General features: G+C 34.4%; 1 protein-coding gene across 7 annotated transcripts in view; it reads right to left on the reverse strand.

The window, feature by feature from the left end:
* Positions 1-19,403, reverse strand: part of MNAT1 (MNAT1 component of CDK activating kinase) — a 244,565-nt gene that overhangs the window by 86,856 nt on the left and 138,306 nt on the right. The gene's annotated exons all lie outside the window — the stretch shown is intronic.

The raw sequence follows: 19,403 nt of genomic DNA on the forward strand, positions 1-19,403 counted from the left end.
ATGCATGGATTTTAAAAACATTTGCACCAAAACAAACTTGTACTAACTTGTTATAACATGTCTGAACAGCACCTAGTCTGAAGCACAAAGAAGCATAAGACCATTTGAAAAAAGCTCCTATCAGAGCAATGTGAATTCTACTAAATTCAAACAAGAACAAATATCTATGGTGAAGACTGGATGGAAGAATGGCAAAATCATTACAAAAAGTTTATGGGGACAATGCCCCAAAGAAATCAGCAGTTTACAAATGGATAATTCATTTTGAGAAGGAACAAGAAAATGTTGAAGATGAAGCTCTCAGTGGCAGACCATCTGCATCAATTTGTGACGAAAAAAAAAAAAACTTGTTCATGCCCTAATTGAAAAGGACTGATGATTAACAGCAGAAACAATAGGCAACACCACAGACATCTCAACTGCTTCAGCTTACACAATCCTGACTGAAAAATTAAAGTTGAGCAAACTTTCCACTCAATGGGTGCCAAAACTGTTGCGCCCAGATCAGCTGCAGACAAGAGCAGGGCATTCAGTGGAAATTTTAAACAAGTGTGATCAAGATCCTGAAGCCTTTCTTCAAAGAACAGGAGATGAAACATGCCTTTACCAGTACTGAAGACAAAAACAATCAAAGCAATGGCTACTAAGAGGTGGAAGTAGTCCAGTCAAAGCAAAAGTGGACTGGTTACAAGTAAAGGTCATAACAGCAATTCAAAAAACTCACAATTCAAAATACTCACGGCATTTTGCTTATTGAGTTTCTGGAAGGCCAAAATACAATACCATCTGGTTATTATTATGAGAAAGTTAGCTAAAGCTTTAGCAGAAAAATACCTAGGAAAGCTTCACCAGAGTCCTTTCCCCACCACAACAATGCTCCTGCTCACTTCCTCTCATCAAACAAGGGCAATTTTGCAAGAGTTTCCATGGGAAATCATTAGGTGTCCACCTTACAGTCACGACTTGGCTCCTTCTTACTTCTTCTTGTTTCCTAACCTCAAAAAATTTGTAAAAGGAACCCATTTTTCTTCAGTAATAATAATAAAAAAAAAAATTTCGCTGACATAGTTAAATTCCTAGGACCCTCAGTTATTTCGGGATGAACTAAATGCCTGGTATCATTGCTTACAAAAGTATCTTGTTCCTGATGGAGCTTATGTTGAGAAATAAAGTTTATATTTTTTATATTTATCTTTTAATTCCATTTTCCACAAACTTTTTAAAGTTCCCTTGTGTACAAGCATAGTCTATCCTCACATTTTTCTATTTTTACTAAACAACTTTGACATTTTTGGTAATCAGTGTTTTTTTTTTTTTGAAAGCTCAAATTAGGGAAGAAAGCTAACAAAATTATTCTCTGCAAAGCTGTGCCACATAAATGTCTATTCTCTGAAGTCTTTATACGATGTCAAACTAACTTACCAAATGTGTATTTATTTCACATCACACACACACATATACAAATAAAATAAGAAAATTTTATGCTGAAAACTAAATTGGATGAAAACATCCACTCTATTTTTCTGAGAAGAAAGAACTACTGGATAACTAAAATACAAAGACCCTACAGATCATATCTGAGCAAAATAAAGTGCCACTCAGCTATATACCATTATATTGAGATTTACATATCTATTATCCACGTGGGCACAGAATTCTAATTTATAAAAATACCTACATTTTATATAGTCTATGTTTTCTGATTTTAACCCTAGTTCTCTTATTTTTCTTGGTATAGTTCTATCAATTTCTCTATTTCATAACTTTTTATAAACCATTCTTGCAGTTATTAATTCCTCCAATTTCTAGTTTATAAATTTTTTGTTGTTACATCCCTTAGTTTCCTTTTTCCCCTAAATTACTAAGTTGGATGCACAGTACACATTATCTATTTTATTTTTTTAAAAAAGGTAAAAGTCATGACTTAAAAGTGATAAAATACAATTGTAGCAGTGAGAAACAACCATCCAAGATGCTTGCATCTGGATTACAGTTTCTCTCTTCAACAAGTTCAATAGCATGTAGCATCATCCTAGCTAGTTTACAGGCACGTTGTAATAGGCATCTCTGACACTGTAATGTCAAAAGTACTTCACCAAAAACAGGCGAAGGATTTGAACAGAGATTTTACCACGTAAGATATACATATTGCCAATAGGTATATGAAAAGATGCTCAATATCACTAGTCATTAGGGCAATGCAAATCAAACCACAGTGAGATACCACTTCACACCCATGGCTATTTAAGATAGCTATTATTAAAAAGAAAAACAAAAAATGCTAAGTGTTTGTGAAGATGTAGAGAAACTGAAACTCTTGTGCATTGCTGGTGGGAATGTAAAATGGTACAGTTGCTGTGGAAAACAGTATGGCACGTCCTCAAAAAATTAAAAACAGAATTACCACATGATCCAGCAATTGGATTCTGGGTATATACCCAAAAGTGAAAGTAGGGTCTCAAAGAAATATTTGTACACCAATGCATATTTACAGCAGCATTATTTTCAGTAGCAAAAAGGTGGAAGCAATGCAGTGTCCATCAAGGAATAAATGAATAAATAATACGTGGTGTGTATATACACATAAATACAATAGAGTATTATTCAGTCTTTGAAAGGAAGGAAATTTTGACCTATGACAACATGGATGAACGTGAAGATATTATGATAAATGAAATAAGCCAGGCATAAAAGGACAAAAAGTATATGACTCCACTAATAGAAGGTTCCAAAGTAGTCAAATTCATGGAGACAGAAAGTAGGTCAGTGATTACCACAGAGTAGGAACATGGGAAAGAGCAGTTAAGTGTTTCATGGGTACAGGTTGAGTTGAGGAAGATGAGAAATTTTTGGAAATGAACGGTGGTGATAGATGCAGAACAATTTGGATGTACTTAATGTCACAGAAATGTACAGTTAAAAGGGATTAAAATATGAACTTTTATGTTACATGTATTTTACCACAACTTTTTAAAATGAGTTTTGGATATTCTAATTTCCTCATTTGCTTTGCTAGAATTAAAATACGCAGGAAAAAGAGAAAAAAAGTGTAATGTCAGAAATTTCATTCATATTATTTTAACCCCCAACCTCCATGTTCCACAGCCTTTCTAAATAAACATGAAACTGTTAAGCTAAATCTTATACTATCACAGAATAATCCAATTTCAGACCAATGATTCAGAGAGCATTGCATAGGTTAAGAAGACAGTGCCTGAGTGGGATATTTTGAAACTTGTTCTGACATCCCTATTTCAAAGTGTCTTCTTCATAAATTGTCAGACACTAAATTCTCCTGCCATTTGATAAAAAATGTCCAGTATTAGTGTCACATGTTTTAGCTATGGGGGTAAAAGGGAGGGGAGAGTAGTAAAAGAGAGGAGGGTAAGGGAGGGAAAGGAAAAATACTGCGACAATTAAAGAAGTACACTTACAGTTTCACCAACACTCCGTTTGCATTTCAGAAATTAGACAGCAAGGTCCAGAAAGGCTCACACAGAATGGGTATTTTCAAAAGCTGGATTACCTTCCAAGGAAGATAATATTTAAGGAAGACAAGCTTTCTTAAGTAATTGCACTGGAAAACAACATACTAAATCTAATGATTACCTAAATATTAGCAACAATACCCAAATTACTAAAGTTATGATGTCTTATAATTAAAAGTCTTCTCTGAAGTTTGTGGGGACATCATTTACAATAGCCAAAAAGGTCACTGAATAAAAATAGTTAACATTATTTATTCTGTGCTAGGCACTATACTAAAGGGTTTTGTATGCATATCTCAGCATCCACAATAATTTTATGAAATGTTACTATTTAATAAAGTATGATTAAGTACTATTAATCATACTTGATGAATGAGGAAACGGGGGTTAGATATGGTGACTGAGCAAGATCACACTGTAGTTAATGGCAGTTTGATGATTAAAAGCCAAGTCTGTCAGATTCTAAAGCCTGTGCTTTTTTCCCCTAACACCTTCATTTTGTGGATATGGAAGCTATTATCCTCAAAATGTAAATTTTTCTAAGGTCACATAAAGTTATATCTCTCAATTACTGCCCAGTGTGGGTTCCACACACTGCCTTTTAATATCCTATTTTTAAATAATATAATCATGGTTGTTCAATTTAAAAGTTTTAATGGCAGTAAGTAAATCCTAGGTGGTTTAAACCAATTTTTTATATAAATTCTAATAGCTCAGGTACATAAAACACCATAGGCTCAAAAAGGAGTATTTTTTAAAACTATAACATTTAGAGAAAAATAAACATTACTCAGTGGTAGTTCTGTTTGCCATAAGAACGATAAGGAAAAGTTCATAAATGACACAGAAACTGCCCTTCTAACATTCCATCTATCTTTCCCTCGGAAAAACTCATGAGATAGATGCCATGGTTCTCAAACTTAAAGCTGGGGCAGAACTTAGAGAACAATGACTTACATTCATTGATGTTTTTTAAATTTTTAAGATCACCAACAGAGCAGATAATGGCTTAACAGGTCACATGAGAAAGTATTAAGGGTTTTAAGTGATTGGGAGGAAAAGGGTGTTTAAAAGTTTTTTAGATGAAAAACGGTTATTGGTGATATTTCCACCCAAACAGTAAGGGTGATAGATATTATTCTAAATTATCAGAAAAAGGAGGATTCAAATTAAATAACTCAAAGTGCATGATATACTAATTATAAGTTATATTTGAATTAAATTTGGTGGGGTGCCAAACGGTATGGTATAGACTTAAGTGCTTAGAGTATCGAGAGGAAGAATCAATAAAAGATGGAAGAATGAAAGAGACAGAACAGAAAAAAAGAATATCAAGAGGGAGAAAAAGATAGAATAGGAAGAAAAAGATAGAGTATCGAGAGGAAGAATATTGAGAGGAAGAATCAATAAAAGATGGAAGAATGAAACAGTGCAACTTGTGCCAGACCTGAGGACAAAGTCTACAAAAGCAAGGCAATGGGGAGGACAGCAATATTACCAGAGCAGTATGTTGTGTCCTGAGACAATAAGTAAACCTGAGCAGAGACAGGTATATGGGGAAAGAAGGGTGGGCAGAGAATGAATCAGTATAGATAGCTTAAATTACAGCTAGAAAAGACTCCAAGGCTAATTTGAACTCAAAGAGTAAGAAATCAGAACAGTCAAAACAATGTCAGAATGTTTTGTCTCCAGCATATTACTAAATAAATGATAAATAAATAATGTTTAATATGACAAGAGAGCGTGAATACACTGCTGGTAAGACAGCAAATTATGGAATTGCTTTCTTGATGAAAAGCAATTTAGTAAACTTTTAAAATCTTCACAGATTTTGACCTAGTAATACCATCTATAATAATTTATAAGAAAGCAATCAGAAATATAATCAAATTCTTATTCATGTCTGTTCATCCCAGTTTATATTGTCAAAAACTAAAAGGAAACTAAATGTTCAATCAATAAGTAAACATCAGTTCAATTATAACATAAAACAGTGTGTAGCCATTTAAAATCATGTTTAAAGAGAAATCAGTAAAATGTTAAGTACATGATCATTATGATCTAAACTATTTTTAAAATCTGCCTAAGAGCCAGGCACAGTGGCTTATGCCTGTAGTCTCAACGTTTTGAAAGATCACGGTGGGATGATAGTTTGAGCCCAGGAGCTTCAGACCAGCCTGGGCAACACAGTGAGCCATCTCTACAAAAAAAAAAAAAAAAAAAAAAAAAAAAAATTAGCGAGGCATGGTGGTGTTCACCTGTAGTCCCAGCTCCTCGGAAGGCTGAAGCAGGAAGATCACTTGAGCCCAGGAGATCAAGGCTGCAGTGAGCTGTGATTGTGCCACTGTACTCCAGCCTGAGTGTCAGAGCAAGATCTCGTCTCAAATGAAACATAACAAAATAAAGTAAATCTGCAAATGCAAAAGAAAACTAAAGAAAAACTACCCCTAGGTGATGAAATTATTTAACACTGTTGCACTATTTTCTGAATTGTCCAAAACGGGTATAAAAATGGGTATATTTTATATTTATGGCTATAAAAAAAACTACTATTGAACAATACCACAGAGAAACAAACATATTGCAAGACAAGTGGCCTAGTTTCTTCAGTAGGTCAATGTCACGAGAAACAACAACAATAAAGATGACAAAGTATAAAGTGGGATGGGAGCTATTCAAGATTAAGACAGAATTAAGATGTTTAATAAACATAGTGAGAGTCACTGGCTCAGTACTAATTTGGAAGGGAAAAAACAGCCATGACATATTTTGGCAACAACTGGGGAAATCTGAATATAGACTGGGTATTAAGCTATATTAGAGAATTTCTGTTAATTGTTCGGTGTGATTATGGCATTATGGTTATGTATGAGAATGTCCTATGCAGGAACAGGTCAGTGAGACATGCCAGATGAAGAATTTAAAAGTAAAATTTCATGGAAATTGTAATTTACTTTAGAACGGTTCAGGGGAAAAAATGTGCATATATATACGTGTGTGTGTCTGTGTGTGTATGTGTGTGTGATGTAATACCAAAATATTACAGATTATTGAATCTAGGTATTAGGCATATGAGTATTCATTGTCTTATTTTCCAATTTCGCTATTTTTGAAACTTTTCATTATAAAATGTTTAAAATAGATAATGGAATCTTTGTTAGTTTTGAAAAAAAAAAGGCTATGTATTTATAACAAAGAAAAATATAATAGCACAAAGAAAGAAGAGCCTAGAATCAAGCAGGACAAGTCTGTAGCTATTTTAGTGATTAAGGTTAAAGTAATATGGTCCAGATCTGAGTAATAATGGGGGAGAAGAGAAAAAAAATAATTATAATTAAAACTGCAAGAATTGGTAGCAATCTGGTATAGCTGAGGTGGGAAGCAACATGTGAAAACCAGAGAGAGCTGATTAACAGAGGCAGGAAAACTAGGAAAGGGAAAGGTGGAAGAGTGATGTAGGATGGATGCATGTCCCTTCCAAATTTCATGTTGAAATGTAACCCTCATGTTGAAGGTGAGGCCTAGTGGGAGGTGTTTGGGTCATGGGACTGGAGCCCTCATGAATGGCTTTGTGTCCTTCCTTAGTAATAAGCAAATTCTCCATTAGTTCACGTGAGAGCTGGTTTTTAAGAGGTACTTCCATTTAAGTCTTTAATCCATCTTGAATTAATTTTTGTATAAGGTGTAAGGAAGGGATCCAGTTTCAGCTTTCTACATATGGCTAGCCAGTTTTCCCAGCACCATTTATTAAATAGGGAATCCTTTCCTCATTGCTTGTTTTTGTCAGGTTTGTCAAAGATCAGATAGTCGTAGAAATGTGGCATCATTTCTGAGGGCTCTGTTCTGTTCCATTGATCTATGTCTCTGTTGTGGTACCAGTACCATGCTGTTTTGGTTACTGTAGCCTTGTAGTATAGTTTGAAGTCAGGTAGCGTGATGCCTCCAGCTTTGTTCTTTTGGCTTAGGATTGACTTGGCGATGCGGGCTCTTTTTTGGTTCCATAAGAACTTTAAAGTAGTTTTTTCCAATTCTGTGAAGAAAGTCATTGGTAGCTTGATGGGGATGGCATTGAATCTCTAAATTACCTTGGGCAGTATGGCCATTTTCACAATATTGATTCTTCCAACCCATGAGCATGGAATGTTCTTCCATTTGTTTGTATCCTCTTTTATTTCATTGAGCAGTGGTTTGTAGTTCTCCTTGAAGAGGTCCTTCACATTCCTTGTAAGTTGGATTCCTAGGTATTTTATTCTCTTTGAAGCAATTGTGAATGGGAGTTCACTCATGATTTGGCTCTCTGTTTGTCTGTTATTGGTGTACAAGAATGCTTGTGATTTTGGTACCTTGATTTTGTATCCTGAGACTTTGCTGAAGTTGCTAATCAGCTTAAGGAGATTTTGGGCTGAGATGATAGGGTTTTCTAGATATACAATCATGTCATCTGCAAACAGGGACAATAAGACTTAAATGTTAGACCTAAAACCATTAAAATCCTACAAGAAAACCTAGGCAATACCATTCAGGACATAGGCGTGGGCAAGGACTTCATGTCTAAAACACCAAAAGCAATGGCAACAAAAGCCAAAATTGACAAATGGGATCTCATTAAACGAAAGAGCTTCTGCACAGCAAAAGAAACTACCATCAGAGTGAACAGGCAACCTACACAATGGGAGAAAATTTTTGCAACCTACTCATCTGACAAAGGGCTAATATCCAGAATCTACAATGAACTCAAACAAATTTACAAGAAAAAAACAAACAACCCCATCAAAAAGTGGGCGAAGGACATGAACAGACACTTCTCAAAAGAAGACATTTATGCAGCCAAAAAACACATGAAAAAATGCTCATCATCACTGGCCATCAGAGAAATGCACAGTGAGATACCATCTCACACCAGTGAGATACCATCTCACACCAGTTAGAATGGCCATCATTAAAAAGTCAGGAAACAACAGGTGCTGGAGAGGATGTGGAGAAATAGGAACACTTTTACACTGTTGGTGGGACTGTAAACTAGTTCAACCATTGTGGAAGTCAGTGTGGCGATTCCTCAAGGATCTAGAACTAGAAATACCATTTGACCCAGCCATCCCATTACTAGTTATATACCCAAAGGACTATAAATCATGCTGCTATAAAGACACATGCACACGTATGTTTACTGTGGCACTATTCACAATAGCAAAGACTTGGATCCAACCCAAATGTCCAAGAACGATAGACTGGATTAAGAAAATGTGGCACATGTACACCATGGAATACTATGCAGCCATAAAAAATGATGAGTTCATGTCCTTTGTAGGGACATGGATGAAACTGGAAAACATCATTCTCAGTAAACTATCGCAAGGACAAAAAACCAAACACCGCATGTTCTCACTCATAGGTGGGAATTGAACAGTGAGAACTCATGGACACAGGAAGGGGAACATCACACTCCAGGGACTGTTGTGGGGTGGGCGGAGGGGGGAGGGACAGTATTAGGAGATATACCTAATGCTAAATGACGAGTTAATGGGTGCAGCAAAACAACATGGCACATGGACACATATGTAACAAACCTGCACATTGTGCACATGTACCCTAAAACCTAAAGTATAATAAAAAAAAAAGAAAAAAAAAAGAGGTACTTCCTTCTCTCTTGCTCCCTCTCTTGCCATGTGTGCCTGCTCCCCCTGTGCCATCCAACATGAGTAAAAGCTTCCTCATACAGCCTGCAGAATCAAGAGCCAAATAAACATCTTTCCTTAATGAATTATCCAGTCTCAGGTATTCCTTTATAGCAATGCAAAACATACTAATAAAAAGAGAAAATTTTAAAAAGATAAAGTGCAGACCAGAAGAAAATACTTGGAAGCCACATATTTTATAATTCGATCAAATTCAGAATACTACCTATAAAGAATTCTTAGAGACCGGGCGCGGTGGCTCAAGCCCGTAATCCCAGCACTTTGGGAGGCCAAGGCGGGTGGATCACCTGAGGTCAGGAGTTCAAGACCAACCTGGCCGACATGGTGAAACTCCATCTCTACTAAAAATGAAAAAATTAGCTGGGCATGGTGGCCGGCGCCTGTAATCCCAGCTACTCGGGAGGCTGAGGCAGGAGAATTGCTTGAACCCGGGAGGCAGAGGTTACAGTGAGCCGAGATCGCACCATTGCACTCCATCCTGGGCAACAAGAGTGAAACTCTGTGTCAAAAAAAAAACAAAAAAATATACTAGAATTGACTAATAAAAAGACAAAATGACGCAATTGAAAGTGGCAAAAGATTTTAAAAGACCAGATGGCTAATAAGAACATGAAAAGATGCTCAACATCAATAATATTCAGAAAAATGCACACTAAATGCACACTCACTTGAATGACAACCAAAATGACAGACAATAAGAAGTGTTAGTGCAGAAGTGAAGAAAAGGAACCCATGGACACTGCAGATGAGAGTATACAATGATGCAGCCACTTTGAAAATTAGTTGAGTAGTTTTTCTTAAAGTGAGAAGTAAATTTACTTTATGACTTAGTAATTCCACTTATAAGTATCTACCCAGGAGAAATGAAAACATATGACCACACAAAGACTTGTACGTGAATGTTCATATCAGCTATTAATAGCAACCAAATAGTGGAAACAATCTAAATGTCCACCAACTGTGAATGGATAAATAAAATGGGGTGGTACATTCATATAGTATGAATATGAATTCCTTTATTGAACATTCACACAATATGCTGAATTTTATTACTATTCAACAATAAAAATGAATGAAATACTGGTACATGCTACAACGTGGATGAACATCAAAAACGTTATGCTACAAGAAGCCAGATGCGAAGGAGCAATATATTATATGATTCCGCTTCTAGGAAATGTCCAGAAAGGGCAAAATTACAGAGACAGAAAGTAGATTAACAATTGCTGTGGGCTAGAAGTGTGAATGTGTTATGTCTGCAAATGAGTATCAGAGACGTCTTTGGAGTGATGAAAACATCCTAAAATTGGATTACTGAAATGGTTACAAAATTCTGTAAATTTACTAAAAATCAATACATTGTATATTTTAAATAAGTAATTCTTACGGTAAGTAAATTATATCTCGATAAAGCTGTTAAAAATAAAGAGTTTAAGATGGTGGTTTAAATCAATCCAACATTGCTGCCTGTAAAATATCCAAGTAGAAATGTTCAGTAAAGGCAGCTAGAAATATAAAATAAACTCAAAAGAAATTTTGCTATCAGCATCAAAATGATAGGCAAGGTCACAAGAATAAGAAAATGGGTGTGGGGGAATATATAAGAGTGAGGTCTTAGCACTGAGTCTTGAAAAACACCATTAAGTAATTCAGGTACATTTTCCTGACTTTCAAAAGTACAGCACAAAACTAAAGACCTTTCTGGTTTTGTTACTGTTGTCACATAATTGATAAAGAAATAAGGCTTTAAAAGTAAAAATGTAATGAGAAGAACCACAGAAAACCATGCAACTTTAGGTAACACCCATACCTGGGGGGAAATGCATGCAAACTGTACATTCAGTAGTATATACAGTTAGTGTTTTTATTCCTCTACAATGTAACAAAAGGGAACCTGTTTCTTTTCTAAAATATAGCTTAGAGCCCTATATTTCCATCATTTGCTAGTCAAAAAATATAAGCTTATGAGAAAAAAGGTTTTCTAAAATTCAGCTCATTTCCATATAGAGCAACATAGGAACATTGGAAGAAGAATGCAAATGCTGACACGGGTAGTTATACATGGCAGTATTTTTAATAATCTGTATTTTTAATAATCTGAAATGTATTATTTAACTTTTCTTACTCAGAAAGTTTAAAAGCTACTACAAAAAATAGTTTATGCCGGGCGCGGTGGCTCACGCCTGTAATTCCAGCACTTTGGGAGGCCGAGGCGGGCGGATCACGAGGTCAGGAGATTGAGACCACAGTGAAACCCCGTCTCTACTAAAAATACAAAAAATTAGCCGGGCGTAGTGGCGGGCGCCTGTAGTCCCAGCTACTCGGGAGGCTGAAGCAGGAGAACGGCGTGAACCCAGGAGGCGGAGCTTGCAGTGAGCCGAGATTGCACCACAGCACTCTGGGCGACGGAGCGAGACTGCGTCTCAAAAAAAAAAAAATAGTTTATAATTTACTAAGATTTGTCTGTTAATCTATACGCTACAAATATTATCATTATGCTTTCTCACCAAATAAAGAGCAAAGAATATCTTTTGCGTTAAATCTAAACACATACAATGTTAAAATAGAAACACACATTTAGAATGCAACAAACCATTAAGAATAACACTATTAAAGAAAATACATTATTATTTAATGAAAATATGGCAATAAAAATAATCAATTAGTATATAGATTGTTGAAATAAACAATAATAAAAATACTAAACATGAAAATCCAGTTCTGTACCTATCAGTATATGGTTTTCTGTTAAGTACCATAGAAGAGGTTGTAATTACAAAGTGCTGGCAGTTTAGGCCGATAGGTTAAATGATTCTGCAAATCCTTTAACACAATTTTAAATTCAGAACTCTTTTAATTGATCGATCTTGCTTAATGACATTTATCCACCAAGCTATCCTCATCTTCAACATATTTGCCAATAAGCCCTGTAAGCCTGTTAAACTCTGTGTAATTGTCTGTTTTGAATCTGTCTCCCATTAGACTGTAAGGCCCTATGCTCACTGTCATAGGCACCTCACTGAGCAGCTTGGCACCAAAAAGCTGGTCAATATCTTGTTGAATTAACGAATAATATAAAAATATAACAATATAGGCCAGGCACGGTGGCTCACGCCTGTAATCCTAGCACTTTGGGAGGCCAAGGCAGGCGGATCACTTGAGCTCAGCAGTTTGAGACCAGCCTGGGCAACGTGGTGAAACCCCGTCTCTATTAAAATACAAAAAAAAAAAAAAAAAAAAAAATTAGCTGGGCATGGCAGTGTGTGCCTGTAGTCCCAACTACTCAGGCAGGAGAATTGCTTGAACCCGGGAGGTGGAGGTTGCAGTGAGCCGAGATCGTGCCACTGCACTCCAGCCTGGCAACAGAGCGAGACTCCATATCAAAAAAAAAAAAAAAAAATATATATATATATATATATATATATATATAAAATAACACAATATAAAAAAGCTGTCATGTGATGTAATAGTATGAACACTAAGGCAACTGTAAGATGATCACATTTCCATATTCTATAAATTTTAAAATGCTCTGACTAAGCGTAAACAACTGGAATTTTGTTACACAGTCTTGTGTACTATGAGAGTACACAAGAAATAAATTTCTAACTTCTCTAGACTTTATTTTTTTCTTTTCACTTATTCATTACAGTCAATGGATGCTTTTCATCCTAGGCTGGGAATGTGTTTTCCAGACATCTTAGTAGTTATTTTAACAAAATTTCAGATAACAAAACATTGTGCTTACTCTGTGGCATTCATCATCCATTCATACAACAAATATAACCACCTACTATATGCCAAGAACTGAAAAGGACATCAGGGAACAAAACAGATCAAGCCCCTGCCCTCTGGGAGCTCATATCCTAGTAAATCACATTACAGTGAGACTGTCCATTCCACTTTTATTTCTTAGGGTCATTTAATTACAAAAAAAAAAAAAAGATGGTAGTGTTTGTTTCATGAACTGAGTCCTCTCACAATGTTAAATCTGTCAAATTCTACAGAATATGTTACCTTATTAAGTGGAATCAGAAACCAGAATATTTCATTCTGGTAGCTTTAAACTACTGTAATCCTAGGGACTATTTCCAAAGAAAATATCTCCAAGCAGCCTTTTAGAAAATCAATTGAGGTTAATTCTGAATGACTATTTCTGTTTTGGTAATGTTCTAATAATTTAAATGTGTGTGGACATGTGTGCTGTGTATGCAGGTATATACACATACATATATGTCTATTTGTACATATGTATATGGATGTGAATATATTTTATAATAGTGTGTGTGCCCACACATATTTTTGCAATGGGATAGAGTACTTAAAGAATATACCTGGCACTGTCTATAAGCTGCTCATTCTGAGTAACATTTCTTTGGTAATTCAGTTGTTTTCAATTTATTTTAGAAGCAAGCAGAGAGATTTTTATACTATGCTGTTCTAGTCATTATAGGGTGATGTCAGCCTATCATCACTGCAGCAGCTGCATGGTAATAACTTCCTGGTAGCACATAATTTCATGGTAAGTATAATTCATTTTTCCCCATATAAATGATTTTTCTCTAATTTCTTTCAAAATGTAAAGTAAACAGTAAAAAGACAAATGAGGGACAGGGCCTGCAGGCTAAGATGTAACTATGTACTTCTCTTGGCACTGTCTCTAAACTAGAATGAACTGAGGTGCAACATTTAATTTCTGTAAGTTTCATTTTCACCATGTGCAATGGGGAAGCAGGGAGTGTATAAGTGAGGAGACTGAAACAGTAAGTCTAACTTGCTATCCTTTCATGACCACTAAGTGGAAATAAGCCACTGACTCACAATGTATCATAAAAATACATAAAATTTCCCTCAAATTTAATGTAAAGTAATTTGATTCTACATATACTAAAGAAACAGCCAGTAGAAAAAAATGCACAAGACTAAGACCCAGATTCCCAACTCTATTAGAATCATCAGACTACATTCTTTTTCTGAATGTATGTTTGGGAATAAGTAGAATATAACGGTAAATATATATATATATATATATATATATATATATATATATATATATATATAGTAGGCTCTTTTAAGCATTCTAATGATGACATATTTGCACAAATCAGCCTTTAAGAGCACTCTTTGTCTTTTAAAATGTGATGCCTAATAGTTAGATTACCAATTTTCACAAAAATTTTCTTCTAAAACAGGCTTCTTCAAAATAAAAAAAGAGGTTTCATCCTGTAGACACAGCACCATATTTTTCTAACTCTTCAGCAATGTTCAGATCTACTCAAATACATATGATATGCTTGAAAACATCAAAGACAAATTTCTATAACTATCTAGCTAAGGGCTTAAGTTTCCTGCTCAACATTAGAAATAAAATGGCTCTAAATACATCTTCACTTGGCAAGCCAAGTCTCTGAAAATGTTTCTAGCAAATTAGCCCTGGAACCTCATCAAAATCTGTTTACTACAGTGAAATTCCTTAAAGATTTGTTAGTCAAATTCATTTGTAATCTCCTCCTTAAACACATGCACTAAGTAGTGTTCCACACAGAAAAATGTCCTTTAATAATATTTCAACCCTAATTTTAGAATTCTTATTCTATCAATATAAATTTTTCCTTAAGAACTTCAAAAATGAAAAGTAACCAATTTTGAAAAGGTTGGAAAAAATTAGGAAATAGTACCTTCCATTGAAAGATCACTAGCAAAAGATTAGTATCATTAAAGATTCTCAAATAATATATAATTACAACTAAACTCTGGATATTTAATAAGCATTCCTTAGAACTAATAAGGCTCATATAGACACTAACTGTAGCAATATATTTGTGCTCACATGCAATTACTTTTAAGAAAGGCATGAGTCTCAAACTACAGGAGAACACAAAACATAAAAGGAACAGCATTGTCTCCCTCTGCTTGAACCTGTTTTGAATATAATTTCATTCGTACAAATTTTTTCCTCCCTGAAAAATGCAAAAATAAAAATAGGAAAGGAACTAAGCTAGTCATTTTCCCTCAGTTAGTTCCACATCTGAAACATTTGAGAAAGATCAAAGTGTTACCTAGAAGGGTCCTAAATTATATGACTGACTTAGTTCAACACAGCTATACTGTGACATGCACAAGGATTCGGTTCTAAAGTCAGATTAAGGCAAAAAAAAAAAAGGTCAAAATAACCCCTCAAAAATCCCTCAAATTGCCTATAAAGTATACTGTACATTGTTCTGTGCATATTTTCATCTCTTTATGTAAATTCAACTCAGCTAGTTTCTCCTCTAGCATTGGAACGGATCACCTAAGTAGGTGGCTTACATTTGGCATCTATGCTGTTTTCAAAATTTTTCTTTACCTTGGAGAAGAGAGGCATTTTTGCTTCTTTTCTCCCTGGTTTGGTGTTGTTTTCAACTTTAGTTGAATTCAAGCAAATTAAATGCACATATGATATGATTCTACTGAATATGACAAGCATTTGAATTTTCATTCAGCAGAGTTCATGGAAGAAATGAAATTTGGGAGAACCTCTGAAGGCTGAAACAGCCCTGAAATGGAGGGGAAGAAAGAGCATTCCCAGTGGAGGGAATTTCAATACCCAGAGGAGCTTCAGTACAGTAGTGAAAATAGATGCCAGAATACAAAGAGGGAATGGAAGGAAGAAGAAACACTAGGCAAACATTATTTTCATTAAATTATAAGACAAATGAAAATAGGCAAATATGCCAGTAGCTTAAAGGAAAAGCAAAATACAAGAAAAATATTTTGTTTATTTTGTTTCTTTTTGTTGTTATAGGTTTTATTTTTTCCTTGGGCACTGATGAATGTGATACAATGTTGAAAAGTATTATTTTTTCATTCTTTCTCTGATGCTTGTCTTATTACCAAACTACCATTTGTTGCCAAGAGGACATAGTGTCCAGCAAACCATATCTGTTTCTATAAAAAGATCAGAAAAGAAAAACATCAAGGAGACTATCTGATTAGACAAAACCTGCCTCCTTTAAAAGAGTCTGCATTAATTTTAAGAAAAACAGTATTTGCAAGAAATTTTCTGTAAAAACTTTCAGGCATAGAGCATTTTAGCTCACTTTCTTTTACTAATTTCAAAAATAATTTCCAAGAATTCCAAACTTGGCACTATAAGTGAACTTTATCCAACAATGACAACTTATACATAAGTCCAAATTTCCTAATGTAATATAAAAATGGCTTTATATAAAATTATCTACAAATACTGCTACTATTACATAAGCAAAACAAAAATACCATGTAAGATTAGTAGTCTTCTAAAGCAAAAATATTTTTCCATGAAAAGATGGAAGTTTCTTTACGCCATTATAGAGACTGAATAATTTAAGAGACCACATTTTATTTAGATTTGACTCTTCTGCGCCTAGTACAGTAGTTGGTATGTATCAGGAATATTTGTTTCATGAATGAAGAAATGTTTTAAAATGATCCCTCTAATCATCTACCCTATCTCCAAAAAAACCTACATAACAAATCTCCTCGTTCTATTTGAGGTCATTTAACAACAGAAGGAGTAGTTGTTTTGCCATTCCCATTGTAGAAAATAAGTGAAGACCTAAGCCAGACTGTCACTGATTTTACCTTTCTTCTGTCCTAAAAAGAAACAACAAACACTATGAATACTCTAATCATCCCAATCTAACTTCCCCAAACCAAACACACATACAAACACCAACACCACCACTATTACACTCATAAAACCACTATGCAATTAAATCTACCCTAAAATGCAGAAAAGAACAGAATATTTAAGACACTGACTTGATACCCTTCTCACCTGAAATTCCACATATATTGTCTTTTATTAAAGTCAGGCAGATATGGAATGGATTACTAACAGTGCAATTGCACTAAAATGATACAGAAATATTTACTGAACATCTACTATGTGCCAAGCACTGTGTTAGGCATTACATACACATTTGAGGTAAGTATGTTTTACCTGTTTTACAGGAAAAGAAACTGAAGCTCTCCAAGACCAAGTAACCTACTCAGATTTTAAACCCTATCCTGCTAAAATCCACCAAGCACTTTTCTATTATAGAACTAAAATATGAAAATTTATTTATTAAACATTTGGTGGATGTTAGGCACTGTGAAGATATAGCAGAAAGTATACCACCATAACTGTCCCTATTTTCAAGCATTTAACAGTATCTGTTTAAATTTTTATTTAAAATATATTATATTTATTAAACATTATTAAATATAATGTGCTCATTTGTTTAAAAAACATTAGTATATAAGTACTTTTTAAATGAAAGTTACTCTAGTTCATTAAAGCATATCAATTCATTTTTAGAAAATATTTACACTCAATTTTTCCATAACACATTCAGATTAAGGCAAATTTCATCTTTACTGAGATGTGCTACAACCTCATTAGATACTCACTTAGAAGTTATCTTGTTTTTATAACAAGCAAAAATAATATTTTCTTCAAACAACATAAAATTGATGGCTTGTCTGTGAATCAATGTTAAACTGCATATCCTTTGAAATATGAACCAGTTTAGTAAAAAGGCTATTTCAACTAAAAAGAGTAATTCCTGGCAATGCAGAAGTAAATTGCCTTTCTAGAAAGTTGACTATACTAATCAATCCTTTAAATCACTGTTTATTGTACTTTAACAAATCACTCTTCATAATTAACAGACATGTTTTATGAGACGAACTACAAAAACAATACAGCAAAATCACAATCCTTTATAAATTTTTCATCTGAGAACATACGTGTGTGATCAGTGAGCATAGTGGTGGTCCCACAAATACAAGAATACACAGACTATCACATTTGTTTCCATTTTTTAAAATTAAAAAAATAACAATTTTATAGCCTTCCTTTCACTAATTAGTTAATTCATAGATAGGTATATTTAGTAAAACAATGCCCTAGAGGACAAAGAAAGCAGTTCATATGAGAGAGTTTAGTAAAATAGCTTTGGAGCCCTTCTGAAAATTACTTGATAAAAGTACTAACATTCCGTCAGTTGTTGAGACAGGTGCTACTGCCAATCAGCTGCATTTGCTGAAGCACATTCTAAAGATTACTAATTAATCCCCACACTGAAACCAATGGTTGCCTGTCATTTTGCTATGATCACCATTTTTTAAAAAATAGTCACCAAAAAGAAACAAGAAAAGGGTCATGAAGTACAGCTCTAGATAAAATATAACCCCAGGTAAGCTATGCATCTACTTAGTTATATCCTTTCAGGTATTCTTTATATGAAACTCAATGCACTGGCTGGAGTCCTGGGATCTTACAGCCTCTCCACATTCTATTTCTCATTTATTTCTATTTACCACAAATATATAAAAGTATTTTTGAGATATTTAGGAGCAAGAATCATACTATAGAAGACTGCTTTTTCTTTGTTGTTGTTGTTGTTGTTAAATTTCAAATCTTTCGATCATAAACTCAAGATAAATATGACTTGTGGAGACATTTTCCAGATTACACCCATTATTTTTATTAAAACTCACCCACACTCCCCTGCCTTTACTCCCACCATGCACATATCCCTGCACACTTTGTTCTACCACCATCATATCCTACCTTCATTATCTGAACACTCTTCAGAATTTAACAAATATTAAAATAGCCAATGCTTCCAAATCTTGGCAATTATAAAATATCCTGAAGATCCTTAAAACTATACTAGCACAAGATGCCAAAGAAATTATTTTTAATCCGTCTGAAAACATATTAACATATGTAGATAAAGATAAAAATATATTTGAAGGTTCTTATGATTTTCCATCTTTATAATGTCTTAAGTTAACATTGATTTTTGAATCTCAAGTAACTCTATGATCTACCATGTTTTTAAAGTTGCTTTCATTCAACTGTACATGCCCTGACCTCCACAATGACCTCTACAAAAGCAGTTGTGCACTTTACTGTGGTGCAAATCCTCACGGACAAGTTGAACCTGTTCTTTTTGGCACTGAGCCCTTGTGCTGAACACACAGCTGAGATTTATTATAAAAGGGGAACTAAGGGGCATTATTTCACAACATTTATCCTTCACATACAGCCAAGTATAATCTTTTACAACCTTTGAGAGCTCTTAAATAAACAGATTTTCTCTTAATTGCACAAAGAGTTTTTTATTTGTCACCAATCATACGGCATATTCAGATTCATTTTACATTAGGAAAAAGCTAGCACACAAAGCATATGTGCTAACAGTTA

This window comes from Symphalangus syndactylus, chromosome 8 (genome assembly GCF_028878055.3).
Source record: "Symphalangus syndactylus isolate Jambi chromosome 8, NHGRI_mSymSyn1-v2.1_pri, whole genome shotgun sequence".
NCBI classification, from domain to species: domain Eukaryota; kingdom Metazoa; phylum Chordata; class Mammalia; order Primates; family Hylobatidae; genus Symphalangus; species Symphalangus syndactylus.